Below are 12,597 nucleotides of genomic sequence, written 5' to 3'. Positions count from 1 at the left end.
TTACTGGGGTAGGCCACTTCAGGCACCCTCACCACTATTGCTAGTAGTCTAGTCTGGGGTTGTCCTTGTGGGTTTCTGGGAATTTCCCTAGTACCAGGTTTCTCCCTTACCCCATGCCCCCTCTATAAAGTAACCTCTTTCATTGCTCTCCCACTCTGTCCCTCCCCCAGCTCAACCATCCTATTCCCTCATGTTCTCTCCCCCATCCCCTCCCCTCAATTGCCCTCCCTCATCCCCAGTTTACTCATGAGGATCTCCTCTGTTTCCCTTTCCCAAGGTGATCCGTACATCCCTCTTATGGTCCTCCTTGTTTCCTAGCTTCTCTGGAGCTGTGGGTTGTAGTCTGGTTATCCTTTGCTTTACCCTAGTATCCACTTATGAGTGAGTACATACCATGTTTGTCTTTCTGAGTCTGGGCTACCTCACTCAGGATGGTATTTTCTAGTTCCATCCATTTGCTGCAAATTTCATGATGTCATTGTTTTTTACAGCTGAGTAATACTACATTGTGTATATGTATCACATTTTCTTTATCCATTCTTCAGTTGAGGGGCATCTAAGTTGTTTCCAGGTTTGGGCTATTATGAATAATGCTGCTATGAACATAGTTGAGCAAGTGTCCTTGTGGTATGATTGAGCATCCCTTGGGTATATGCCCAAAAGTGGTATCATTGGGTATTGGTAGATTGATTGCCAATTTTCTGAGAAACTGCCATACTGATTTCCAAAGTGGCTATACAAGTTTGAACTCCCACCAACAGTGCTCCTTGCTCCACATCCTCTACAACATAAGTTGTCATCAATGTTTTTGATCTTAGCCATTTTCACAGGTGTAAGATGGTATCTCACAGTAGTTTTGATTTGCATTTCCCTGATGACTCTTTACAATAGCCACAAATATAAAATGCCTTGGGGTAAATGTGGTGATATATTGTGTACCCTAATAAAGTTTGCCTGAGGATCAGAGGACAGATCCAGCCACTAGATTCGACATAGAGGCCAGACAGTGGTGGCACATACCCTTAATCCTATCACAAGGGAGGCAGAGATCCCAAGAAGTGACAGCAGAGTGGAGAAAGTTATATAAGGCATGAGGAAATAAGAACTAAGGCTAGCTGAGACCCTTTTGAGTGAAGACTCAAAGGACTTCAGTCAGAGGGTGGTGGCTGTGACTTGTTCTGCTTCTCTGATCTTTCAGTTTTTACTTCAATATCTGGTGCTGTGTTTTTTATTAAAAGACCATCTAGATTTGAATAACAGGTAACTCTAACCAAACAAATGAAAGACCTGTATGACAACTTTAAGTCCTTGAAGAAAGCTACTGAAAAAGATATCAGAAGATGGAAAGATCTCTCATGCTCATGGATAGGTAGAACCAACATAATAAAAATGGCAATCTTACCAAAAAGCAATATACAGAGTCAATGCAATCCCCATCAAAATCCCAACACAATCCTTCACAGATCTGGAAAGAACAATATTCAACTTCATATGGAAAACCAGAAAACCTAGAATATCTAAAACAATCCTTTACAATAAAGCAACTTCTGGAGGCATCACAATCCCTGACCTCAAGCTCTACTAAAGAGCTATAGTAATAAAAATCAGCTTGGTATTGGCATAAAAACAGACATGTCGACCAATGAAATCAAATTGAAGATCCTGACATTAATCCACACACCTATGAACACCTGATTTTTGACAAAGAAGTCAAAACTGTACAATGGAAAAGAGAAAGCATCTTCAACAAATGGTGCTGGCATAACTGGATGTCAACTTGCAGAAGATTTCATATAGATCTATATCTATCACTATGCACAAAACTCAAATCCAAGTGGATCAAAGACTTCAACATAACCAAGCTACACTGAACCTGATAGAGGAGAAAGTAGGAAGTAGCCTAGAATGTATTGGCACAGGAGACTACTTCCTAAATATAACATCAGTGGCACAAACACTGAAACAGTTAATAAATGGGACCTCCTGAAACTGAGAAGCTTCTGTAAGGCAAAAGACACAGTAAATAAGACAAAATAACAACCTGCACAATGGAAAAAGATCTTCACCAACCCCACATCTGACAGAGAGCTGATCTCCAAAATATATAAAGAACTCAAGGAACTAGACAACAAGATACCAAACAACCCAATTCTAAAAAATGGCTAGAGATCAAAACAGAGAATTCTCAACAGAAGAATCCTAAATGGCTGAAAGACATTTAAGGAATTGCTCTACATCCTTATTCATCAGAGAACTTTGGACTTTGAAACAATGTTGAGACTGTGAAGACTTTTGAAGTTGGACTAAATGCATTTTGCATTATGATATTGTTACAAGCTTATGGGGGGAGAAGAATATGGTAGTTTGACTGTAATTAACCCCATAAGCTCAAAGGGAGTGGCACCAGTAGAGGTGTGGCCTTGTTTGGAGGAAGTGTGTCACTGTGGGGTTGGGTTTTGAAGTGTCCTTTGCTAAAGCTACACTTAGTGTGACACTCAGTTCACTTCCTATTGCCTTTGTATCAAGATATAGAACTCCCAGCTCCTTCTCCAGCACTGTGTCTGCCTGCACACCACTATGTCTCACCATGATGATAATGGACTAAACCTCTAAACTGTAAGCCTCCCCAATTAAATGTTTTCCTTTATAAGAATTTCCATGGTCATGGTGTCTCTTCACAGCTGTAGAAACCATAGGACATAATGATTTCATTTTTTTTTAAAGCTGAGTAATATTCCATTGTGTAAATGTACCACATTTTCTTTATCCATTCTGTTAAGGGACAAGGGGGCAACAGATAGAGCTTGCTAGGTAAGGTAAATAAAAAAGTTATGGATGATGGAGAGGGAACTGGACAGGAGAATCAACTATACATACATACATACATACGTATGTACGTATGTATGTATGTATGTATGTATGTATGTATGTATGTATGTATATGGAGATCTAAATGAAATCACCAAATAATGGGGGAGACAGATCCCCAAGTGGACATCTCTTGTCACCAAATATAGTTTAACAGGAATGAGATACATCTAATTGAGTTGTTGGCCAAATGGGTCCCATGGGAACCCCCAAACAACCCAAGCTATTGCCAAGACAATAGGTTGTTCTCCACGAACTGAAGGCAAGGTTCCATTGATGAAGACATCACTTCCACAATTCATTGAACATAGAGAATTAAAACTGGTTCCTACAGAGGGCCTTCACTCCTACTTGCTAGTGCCTTTGGTACAGGAAGGTCCTCTGCATGTCACCAAGGGAGAAATGTAAACATCAACCCAGCCACAAACCCTCTGATCTACAGTACTGTCCTGCTGGCAAGATGTGCTAGTACAATGGTGGCACAAAGCTTGTGGGAGTCACCAATCAATATCTGATTTGACTTAAAGCCCATTCCACGGGATGGAAACCATACCTCACAATGCTTAGGTGACCAAGAACCTGAGACTAGATAGCCCAGGGACCTAGGTTAAAACCAAATACTGCTGTATTTGTTTGAAATACTGTTCACCTTAAAGAACATAATAATAAAGTGACTACTAATGACATTCTTCTATACTCAGACCAGTGCCATGCTCAACCATCATGAGAGAAACTTCCTCCTGCATCAGATGGCAATAAATACAGAGACCCACGGCCAGACAATATGCAGACAGAGAGAGAGAGACCTTGGAACACTTAGCCCTAAATGGGATTTCTCCAGTCAAATCTCTCCCCTCAGGGCTCAGGAACCCTACAGAAGAGGAGGCAGAGAAAGTAAGAGCCAGAAAGGATGAAGGACACCAAGAAAACAAGGCCCTCTAATCAACAGGATTGATGTGCATATGAACTCACAGAGACTGAAGCAGCATGCACAGGGCCTGCATGGGTCTGCACCACATGGGTCCTCAAGCTGAAAAAGAAGTGGACACATGTTCCCATCCCTAACCCGGAAGCTATCTCCAAATGACAGTCACTTGAAAGTGAAAATTGAGTTTTCTCCAAGGGAATCTCACTGGGAAACCAACTACTGTTAAGGATAGGCTGCATGTCTAGCACTAGAGAACCAATGGAAAATGAACTCAACAGCCTCTTTGGAGGTTCCTTGTCTCATAATGATGTGTCGGGCTGTTTTTTTTTTTTCTTTTCCTTTTTTTTTTTTATTTTATCACACACACACACACACACTTTTAGAATCTCTTTTTACCCTACAGGTCCTTTGCTTGTAGTTTAGTGTTTTTATGGGATTCCTGAGTGTGCAAAAAAAAAAAAAAAAAAAAAAAAAAAAAAAAGTGGGTATCTGTGTCTATATCTATTTCTTGTGCCTTTTCTTGGGATCTTTTTCTTCTGATTTTTGGAGGGGTTTAGGGGGAAGTCCTATTCTGATGTGATAGATTTTGTTTTATCTTATTTGATTGTTATCCCTTAGAAGCCTGTTTGTTATCTAATGAGAGACAATAAGAGAGGTTTGATCTGGATAAGAGCGGGGGTGGAGAGAAACTAGGAGAAGTAGAGGGAGGGGAACCATATCAAGATAGATTATGTAAGAAAAAAATCTATTTTCAACAAAACAGGGAGTAAAGGAAAAATGAAAAGAGCAACCCAACAAAGGCAGCAGCTCCAGCTGTGACCTCCTGGGGGACCAGCAGCTCTGCCCAAGGGGTTATCCAAGTAACCCTGGTGAAAAGCACCTGTCAGACCCTCCCAAGAAAACAAGCCCATAGTCCTCATGGCCTCAAATCTGCTTGGAGATTTCAATGGAACAGTGCCTCCTCTGAGTGACAGTTCAGTAGTAATGAAGAAGTCCATTATTCACTCTCACAGCTCACAACTCATCTTAACAGAGAGAAACTATTGTGAAGGCTGGAATACACTGGATTCCTAATAACAAAGAACAATCATGACTGAGGTGTCAGCCTGCCACAGCACAGTGGGAGGGAGCTCATGGAAGGAGCACTTGGAGGGAGCATTTGGAGGGAGCATATGGTGGGAGCACTTGGAGGGAGAATGGGGAGGGAGCATGTGGAGGGAGCATGTGATGGGAACACTTGGAGGGAGCATGGGGAGGGAGCATGTGGAGGGAGTACATGGAGGGAGCATTTGGAGGGAGCATGTGATGGGAACACTTGGAGGGAGCATGTGAAGGCAGCACTTGGAGAGAGCACTTGTAGGGAGTACTTGGAGGGAGCATGTGGAGGGACCACTTGGAGGCAGTACAGAAGAAAATGGGAGGACAATAGACAACCTGGGATAGACCAGGATTCTGGTATCAGATCTCAGGGATGATAGATGGCAGCCTGACCTTCACTGGCTAGGGACTGACCCCATTACCCAAAGTAAGTATAAGGTCTGGTAGCTCCAATCCTGAAGCCACTGGTTCCCAACTTCTAGAGCCATGAGAGTGACTGCTGGCATTCCTGAGAACTCTGAAACTACTTGAAAATGTTTGACTTGTACAACCTCTTCACTCCAGAATAGTACTTTCTAACATTAGACAGGGTGTTTTGGGTTTTGTTTGTTTGTTTGTTTTTGTTTTTAATTTATTTTACATCCCAGCTGCAGTTTCAATGGGTTTTTAATAGCATGGAGAGTAGGTATTACATACATATTTCAGAGTTCAGTTTGCTTCATCAACTTATAAACAAAATAAAAAATAAAAAATAAGCTGCCAGTCTAAGATAGTCTGTTATGGGAGTTTCATCAGACTAAAATAACTCAAGCATAATGGAGTCATCAAAGTAGAGACAACAAATACTAACTGAATTGAAACAGATTGAATTCTAACAGCGTGCTTATTGTGACAAATCCTAAAGGCAGGTGAGCCAGTCTACTGCCAATTTCGTTCATAGGAAATAGTAAAAATAGGGATTCTATCAGAGGTGGGAGGTTATGAATTCAGAATTGTGTTGTTTGATCCCATTTGTTCCAGGAAAAGAAGCTATGCTCAAGCGTGAAGAAAAAGGTCACCAGAAAGGAAAGCATCTCATCTTGGTTGCTCGCAAGCAGAAGCACTGCTGTCTATTATTTCTCACAAGTTTCTGCACCCGAGACTCCTTTTCCTATGAAGTGACCTCCAGCCACGAAAACGCTCTCTTGCCTTTGGTCAGAGCTCTGGTCTCAGTGGTGCTGTGCCCAAACAAGCATTTCCTCCTCTTGTGCTTGTGAGTTTTGAATATCCCATGAGGCAGTCCCAGCTGCTGTGTCTGCAGACACCATTACTGCTTTTGTTAATTCTCTGGTTACAGAATTACACTGGTTTTGAACAGTCTTCCCAACTTCTGTTTTCTCCTGAGACTTGTTATTTTTAGTACGTAATTTTTAAAAGAGATGTTTTCTAGGAACATAAATTTCATGTTCCATCAAAATCTTCTGCAGTTATAAATTAATCCCTCTATAGAACAAGTCAGAAGTGTCCATGTCATGATGATGCAGTCTGTGGTTTCTCTAACCCCACAGAGAGTAGAAGGAAGAAAGGAATTAGGAGTTAACCACTTAGATATATCATGGTGCAAATGACTTCTGCATCTTCTGTGGTGATTTTATTCTGTACCCTAATAAAATTGGCTTGAAGATCAGAGGACAGAACAAGCCACCAGATTAAGCATAGATGCCAGGCAGTGGTGGCACACACCTTTAATCCTAGCACTCAGGAGACAGAGATCTGTCTGGATCTCTGTGAGTTCAAAGCCACCCTGGACTACATGAGAGTGACTCAATCTAGGAGAGAAACAGAGCCAGGCAGCAGTGACACATACCTTTAATCCCAATACTTGGGAGTTACACACTTTTAATCCCAGCACTTGAGATCTCACACTTTTAATCCCAGTATTTGGAAAGTACACATGCCATTAATCCCAGTACTAGGAAGGAAGTGATGGATAGGCGGAGAAAGGTATATAAGGCGTGTGGAGACAGGAACAAAGGCTTTTCAGGCTGAGCAGTCCTAGAGATAAGACATGGCAGGGGCTTGTTCCTTTGTCTCTCTGATCTTTCAGAATTTACCTCAATATCTGGCCCTGGGTTTTTTTGTTGTTGTTTGTTTGTTTGTTTGTTTGTTTGTTTGTTTTATTAAAAAGACCTATTAGATTTCATGTTACAGTCTTCCTCGGTTGCCTTCATCTGGCTTTTTTTAAAATCTATTTCTAGAAAATATTAAATTCATTCACATCTTAGAGCCTATACAACTGTTTTATATTTTATCATCCAAATTTCAGCCCAAATACCATTCCTTCAGGGAAATGTTGCCTGGCAATTTTACTAAAACTTTTACTAAACTCCCCTGAACTAGTTATTTATGCCTTGCTGAGATCAAAATAAAATCATGTACATGCTGTAGCCAAAATACAAGATACAAATACAATATACAAGTAGAAAAATATAAGAAAGCAAGATTTATTTTAGTTTATAGTTTCAGAGGGCTTGGTCAGTGATTGCATGATTCCATGCACTTGAGCAGAACACCTCTGTAGTAGGGACATGTGTAAGGGGACAGTTGTTTATACTATAGAACCCAGAGTAACATACAGTGGCTGAGGGTGACATAACCCCCAATTGTTTCCCCCCCCAACAATATTACACCAGCTAGACCCTATCTCCAAAACTTCCTAGAATCTCCCAAAATAGTGCTACCATCTGTGGACTAAGCATTCAAATTATTATTCAGTGAAGGATACTTCAGATGCAAACCACAACATCTGCCAAAGTTACATTCTATCACCTTCCTCTTTTTCATTTCTTTCCTAACACTTGACCTTTTGGTAGTGACTTGCCCGCCCCATGGAGGCCTAACTTCCATCTTTGTGAATGAGGGGCAGGTGAGCTACAGACCAGGATGCTAAGGGTAGTGCTGTGGGATGTTCTGTTTGGCAAATATGTTAATAAATAAAACACTGATTGGCCAGTAGCCAGACAGGAAGTATAGGCAGGACTAACAGAGAGGAGAATTAAGGGAACAGGAAGGGAAGGAGGAGACTGCCTGAAGCCGCCGCCAGGACAAGGAAGATGTAAGGTACCAGTAAGCCACGAGCCACGTAGCAAAGTATAGATTAATAGAAATGAGGTAAATATAAGAGTAAAAGCTAGACAATGATAGGCCTGAGCTAATGGCCAAGCAGTTAAAATAATATAAGCGTCTGTATGTTTATTATATAAGTGGGCTAAGGGACTGCTGGAACTTGGTGGGACCCAGAGAGAAAATTCTCCAGCTACAGGTAGAGTGAAATATTGGGAGCAAAGATCTGCCACTACAGGACACCCTGACCACCTACGCAGTCACCTCTGATCTAACACTGCTTTCTCTAGCAGATTATTGTCACAATCCTCATAATTGCTTTTTAAAAATAGGAGAAACAATCAATCAACCACATTGCCAGATCTCAGTCCATCTCCTCTCCCATCTAGATCATCAGTTAAGTTTCTAGAGTTTAAAATAAGTTCTGGCATCTAAGAGGAACTATAAAAATTAATTCTTCAATGTATGACTCCATATGAAAAGAACTAGTTGACAAATGAGTAGTCTTTTTCTGCCCACTTAAAAGAAATGTCTACTATCTAAGACTCTCATCTTCCTTTATTGTTTTGTATATATTGCCTTTCAGTAATATTGGCACAAAAACCCACCGTGGTTTCCAGGTCTGTTTGTTCTCTCTGTCTTCCCACAGCCTTCTCCAGCTGTTTTTTATCATGTTAGCCTTAGTATTTTAGTTTTCAAGTATCACTTAAATATGATGATAGAGTTGGGTCTCTGGGAGCCTGAGAAGCTCAGTTTGATCACAGTATGTGTGAGTGGAAATGTTGACTTTGAAAGTAATAATAGAGTTTCCAACAACTACCTTCAGAGCTGATGTATGGCTGCCTGCTTTGACATCAAATAATTAAAAATAAATTTTTCACTATGATTATCACAAGGTTTTGTTGTTGCTAATGTTGTTGTTTATTTTGTTTTGTTTTGCCTTTTTCTTAATCCAAGATCTAATTTTCAAGAACGGTTCTTTAGGGAAGACAATTATCACTACACTGTGTCTGAAAAAACAAAACTATAGTTAGAATACACATTTGGATTATTTTACCAATATAAAATTACTGTTTAAGCTATAAAAATTCAAATCAGGCAAATAGGTATCTTGTAGCTGCCACCACAAAGGTAGGGAGAGGCACTGGTCATAGTTGGGTGTGGTTGCTGCTATTGATCATACATCCAACACCACTGAAAGATTTGAGTCAAGGATTATAATGCCCAATTTAAAACATGAATATTTCTATTTTACTAATATCCAAAAATCCAGGTACATGGCACATTGTTTGAAATCAACAGGGCTTTCCTACCCACCAACTCCCACAGCTATGAAGTTGTCAAATTTTAATTGGGCTATAAAGATATTGCCCTGATCATTGCCTCACACTCAGGAAGAGCCTTCCTTTCCTTCCTCAAGAAATATGTGAACAATACCTCTAAAGGAAAACTCTGATCTTAACATAGTTGTGAATAAAAACAAAACAAAAACCTAGAAAACTAAATGTTCTCACTAGGATAACAAATAGCTCACTACAGATGAAGTATTTTGCTATTAACTGGTACCATGGGAACTAGGCAGCTTAGCTGTCAAGAAATTTCCCATGGGGTTGCTAGGCACAAATCAGTCCAGTGCTAATGAATCTCATCCTATTTACCTCACTTCTAAAACTATCACATAAATTGGCTCAATTCTGCATGGAGGATAAATGCAGTTAACAAGCTAAAGAGTAAAGCCAAAAAAGAGAACTTGTGGCTTCCACACACTGGCAGGCAGACCCACATAGAGAAGTATTTACCAGATTAGCTGAATAAATATGAGCTAATACATGGTTGTTACTATTCTATTAGTATTCTTATTTGATGATGGTAATAGGTAACAATTACAGAGCCGCCAGGATTTGTTCTGCTCAGCGTAGGTGCTATGTTGAGTTCATTAGACTCCAGCACTTTAATGAGTCAGAGCACACACTAAACTACACTTTGGAGAAGTTGGTGTTTAGAGCAATTAACTAACTCCTCAGGAACCTCAAAACTAGAAAACAGCAGACCCTAGAATCCCTGTTCCAACTCAAGTCTATCATCTTAAATATCACATATTTGTAAGATTGCATGGTTAAAAAAAATTCCAACAGAGCTGAAAAGAGTCTTCTTCTAGCAGTGCTGGAGCATGTATGCTCTGCTTCTCAGTGAGTCAAACTCTGCACCAGCCTCGGAAACAAGTGATCTAAAAATCTTAAATTACTTAAATGTTACTTTTTACATAAATTAAGTTGTATGTGTTTCCATGCTCTCAGAAGCATGGAGTTTCAATGATGTCTGTGGCCCTTGCTTGTTCCCAAACTCTTCCTGTTGTTCATTGCAATGAATTTATGGGGACATGATTTGTTACAGCAGTGGAATACCCAGATTAACATTCCTCCAATCTCAGAAACAAACCATAAATTAAGGTATGTTTCTGGGAAAAATATTAAAAGGTATTATAAAGAATAGTTGCCTACCATTCAGGTTGCACAAGAACAAGACGCAACAGCTGATGATCCTCCAAAGGCACCAATAGCCCTACCTTTAAAATGGTTGACGGACAAATCTGTATGGGTTGAGCAATGGCCTTTAACATCAGAGAAACTGCAGGCCTTTGAACAGCTGGTACAGGAGCAGTTAAATGCTCAGCATATTGAAGAATCAACCAGCCCATGGAATTCTCCTGTATTTGTTATTAAATCTGGTAAATGGAGAATAGTAATAGATCAAAGAGCTGTTAATAAGGTGATTCAGCCAATGGGCTCTCTACAGTCTGGAATTCTGTTGCCTTCTCTATTACCTAAAGAATGGCCTCTTGTAGTTATTGATTTAAAAGAAAGTTTTCTGCAATGAACCATGACCACACCTAACAGCAACCTTCAAAGTCTCCAAAAGAATGATGGGGCCCCACAATGATGATTCCATATGGAGTATGATAACACAACTAATCTGACAAACACCACCTAAAGATCAGCTTTGGACTACAAACTGCTCTGGACAATCTCAAGGTGGCTAGCTGAGATGATCTAGCCGCACAGACTACTCTAGCCAGGACTTGAGATACGCCCTTCACTTTCCATTATGCAGAGACTGAATAACAAATGATACAGCTACCTCTCCCAGGACTTGACAACTAACTCAAAATTTTCTTTTCAGGATCTCCTAAAGATGCAGACACCCCAAACAGCAGGAAGTAAATTTAAGAACATGATGCCCACATTCCAAAGAGGTGGGGTGGGTGGCTTTTGGTTTTTCAATGGGTTATGGATATTTGTCATCCTTTAGAGTGGTTGGTTACAAGTTGTTATTGGTAATGGTTGAGGGGAAAATGTTGAACACAGGAGTTTAGATTCAGGGTCCTTGTTTTGAAAAGAAAAAAGGGGATACAGCTATTATAGGATATAAGGGTATATTGTAGATTATTGGTATATTGTATATGTAGATATAAAGACATAAGTAGATTACTGAATCTACTCTGTAAAGAAAAAAGGGGGTATAGAAATAGGATAAGAAGGTAGATTATTGAATCTACTTTTAAACCAAAAATGCAACTACTAGTTTTAAATATTTTACATTGATATGTATTTTTGTATATTGATACAAAGTTGAGATTAATTTTGTTAGAACATACTGAGTATATATTTCTAATATTGTTCAAGGTATTGTACCTATACATCTCACTTAACAATGTAATGCAAATTGCTTGTCCTTGAAAGTTATTATTACAAACTAGGATAATAAGGAAATGAAGGTTAGTCACCTATTATAATCACCTATTACAAACATATTAGATATGTTATCAAGGTCAAATAGAGCTATATTTTAGATAGACCGGTCATCTTCAAACACTTGAGAGATCTACAGAATATGGCATTTAAGATGTTTTAATAACATAGGTTCTATTTTTATGACAATGAAACATGTCTGTTCCTAACAGCACCAATCTACTTCAGAGAAGATGATGGGCATCGAAGAAACTCTATATGGAGTTCACTTTCTTTGTGGCAAAAGTTAGCCATAGAGCAAGAAAATGCTCTTGCCTGGACTAACAGTATGCTGTCCAAATTGGACAAGCAGGACACAAAAGAAAGGACTGCCGAACTTTGCCAAGAAAAGGAAGGACTGCCCTTCAGAAAGATCCTGATTCACAGAAAAGTCTGACAGATATGCTAGGCCTGTAGGCCAAAGGTAGACACCCCAACATTACAAAGGAACCTTGGGTGACTGTCCAGGCAGCCAACTCTTTCTATCATTTCTCACATTTTTTGTAAGTCGCTTGTTTGCTCTTCCTGCTTACTCAGGTAATATTATTTGTAGGTGAATTTCTAAATGGTCTTATTAAATAAAAAACACAGAGCCAGGTATAGGAGTGAAAGTCTTAGAGAGATCAGGGAAATAGGGAAAGCTACCAGCCAATCTTACCTCACCAACTCTGCAGCTTCCAAATGTTGTGACATCTGATTTGCTCTTTCCACTCAACTACATCACTTCTTCTTTCTGCCCAGCTCTGACACTTCCTGTCTGTCTGTACAGACCTCCATGGTTAACTAGTATTGGAATTTAAGGTGTGTGCCACC

At 39.8% G+C, this 12,597-nt stretch overlaps 1 long non-coding RNA gene across 1 annotated transcript in view; it reads left to right on the top strand.

The window, feature by feature from the left end:
• LOC121828631 (uncharacterized) overlaps window positions 1-7,007 on the top strand; it is a 39,340-nt gene extending 32,333 nt beyond the window's left edge. Inside the window, exon 3 of the long non-coding RNA XR_006071080.2 lies at window positions 5,915-7,007. This is a non-coding gene — a long non-coding RNA (uncharacterized LOC121828631). The remainder of the gene's footprint in view (window positions 1-5,914) is intronic.
• Window positions 7,008-12,597: the final 5,590 nt, after the last annotated feature.

Source organism: Peromyscus maniculatus, chromosome 4, assembly GCF_049852395.1.
Source record: "Peromyscus maniculatus bairdii isolate BWxNUB_F1_BW_parent chromosome 4, HU_Pman_BW_mat_3.1, whole genome shotgun sequence".
Taxonomy (NCBI): domain Eukaryota; kingdom Metazoa; phylum Chordata; class Mammalia; order Rodentia; family Cricetidae; genus Peromyscus; species Peromyscus maniculatus.
This window is presented reverse-complemented; position numbering and strand designations above follow the sequence as displayed.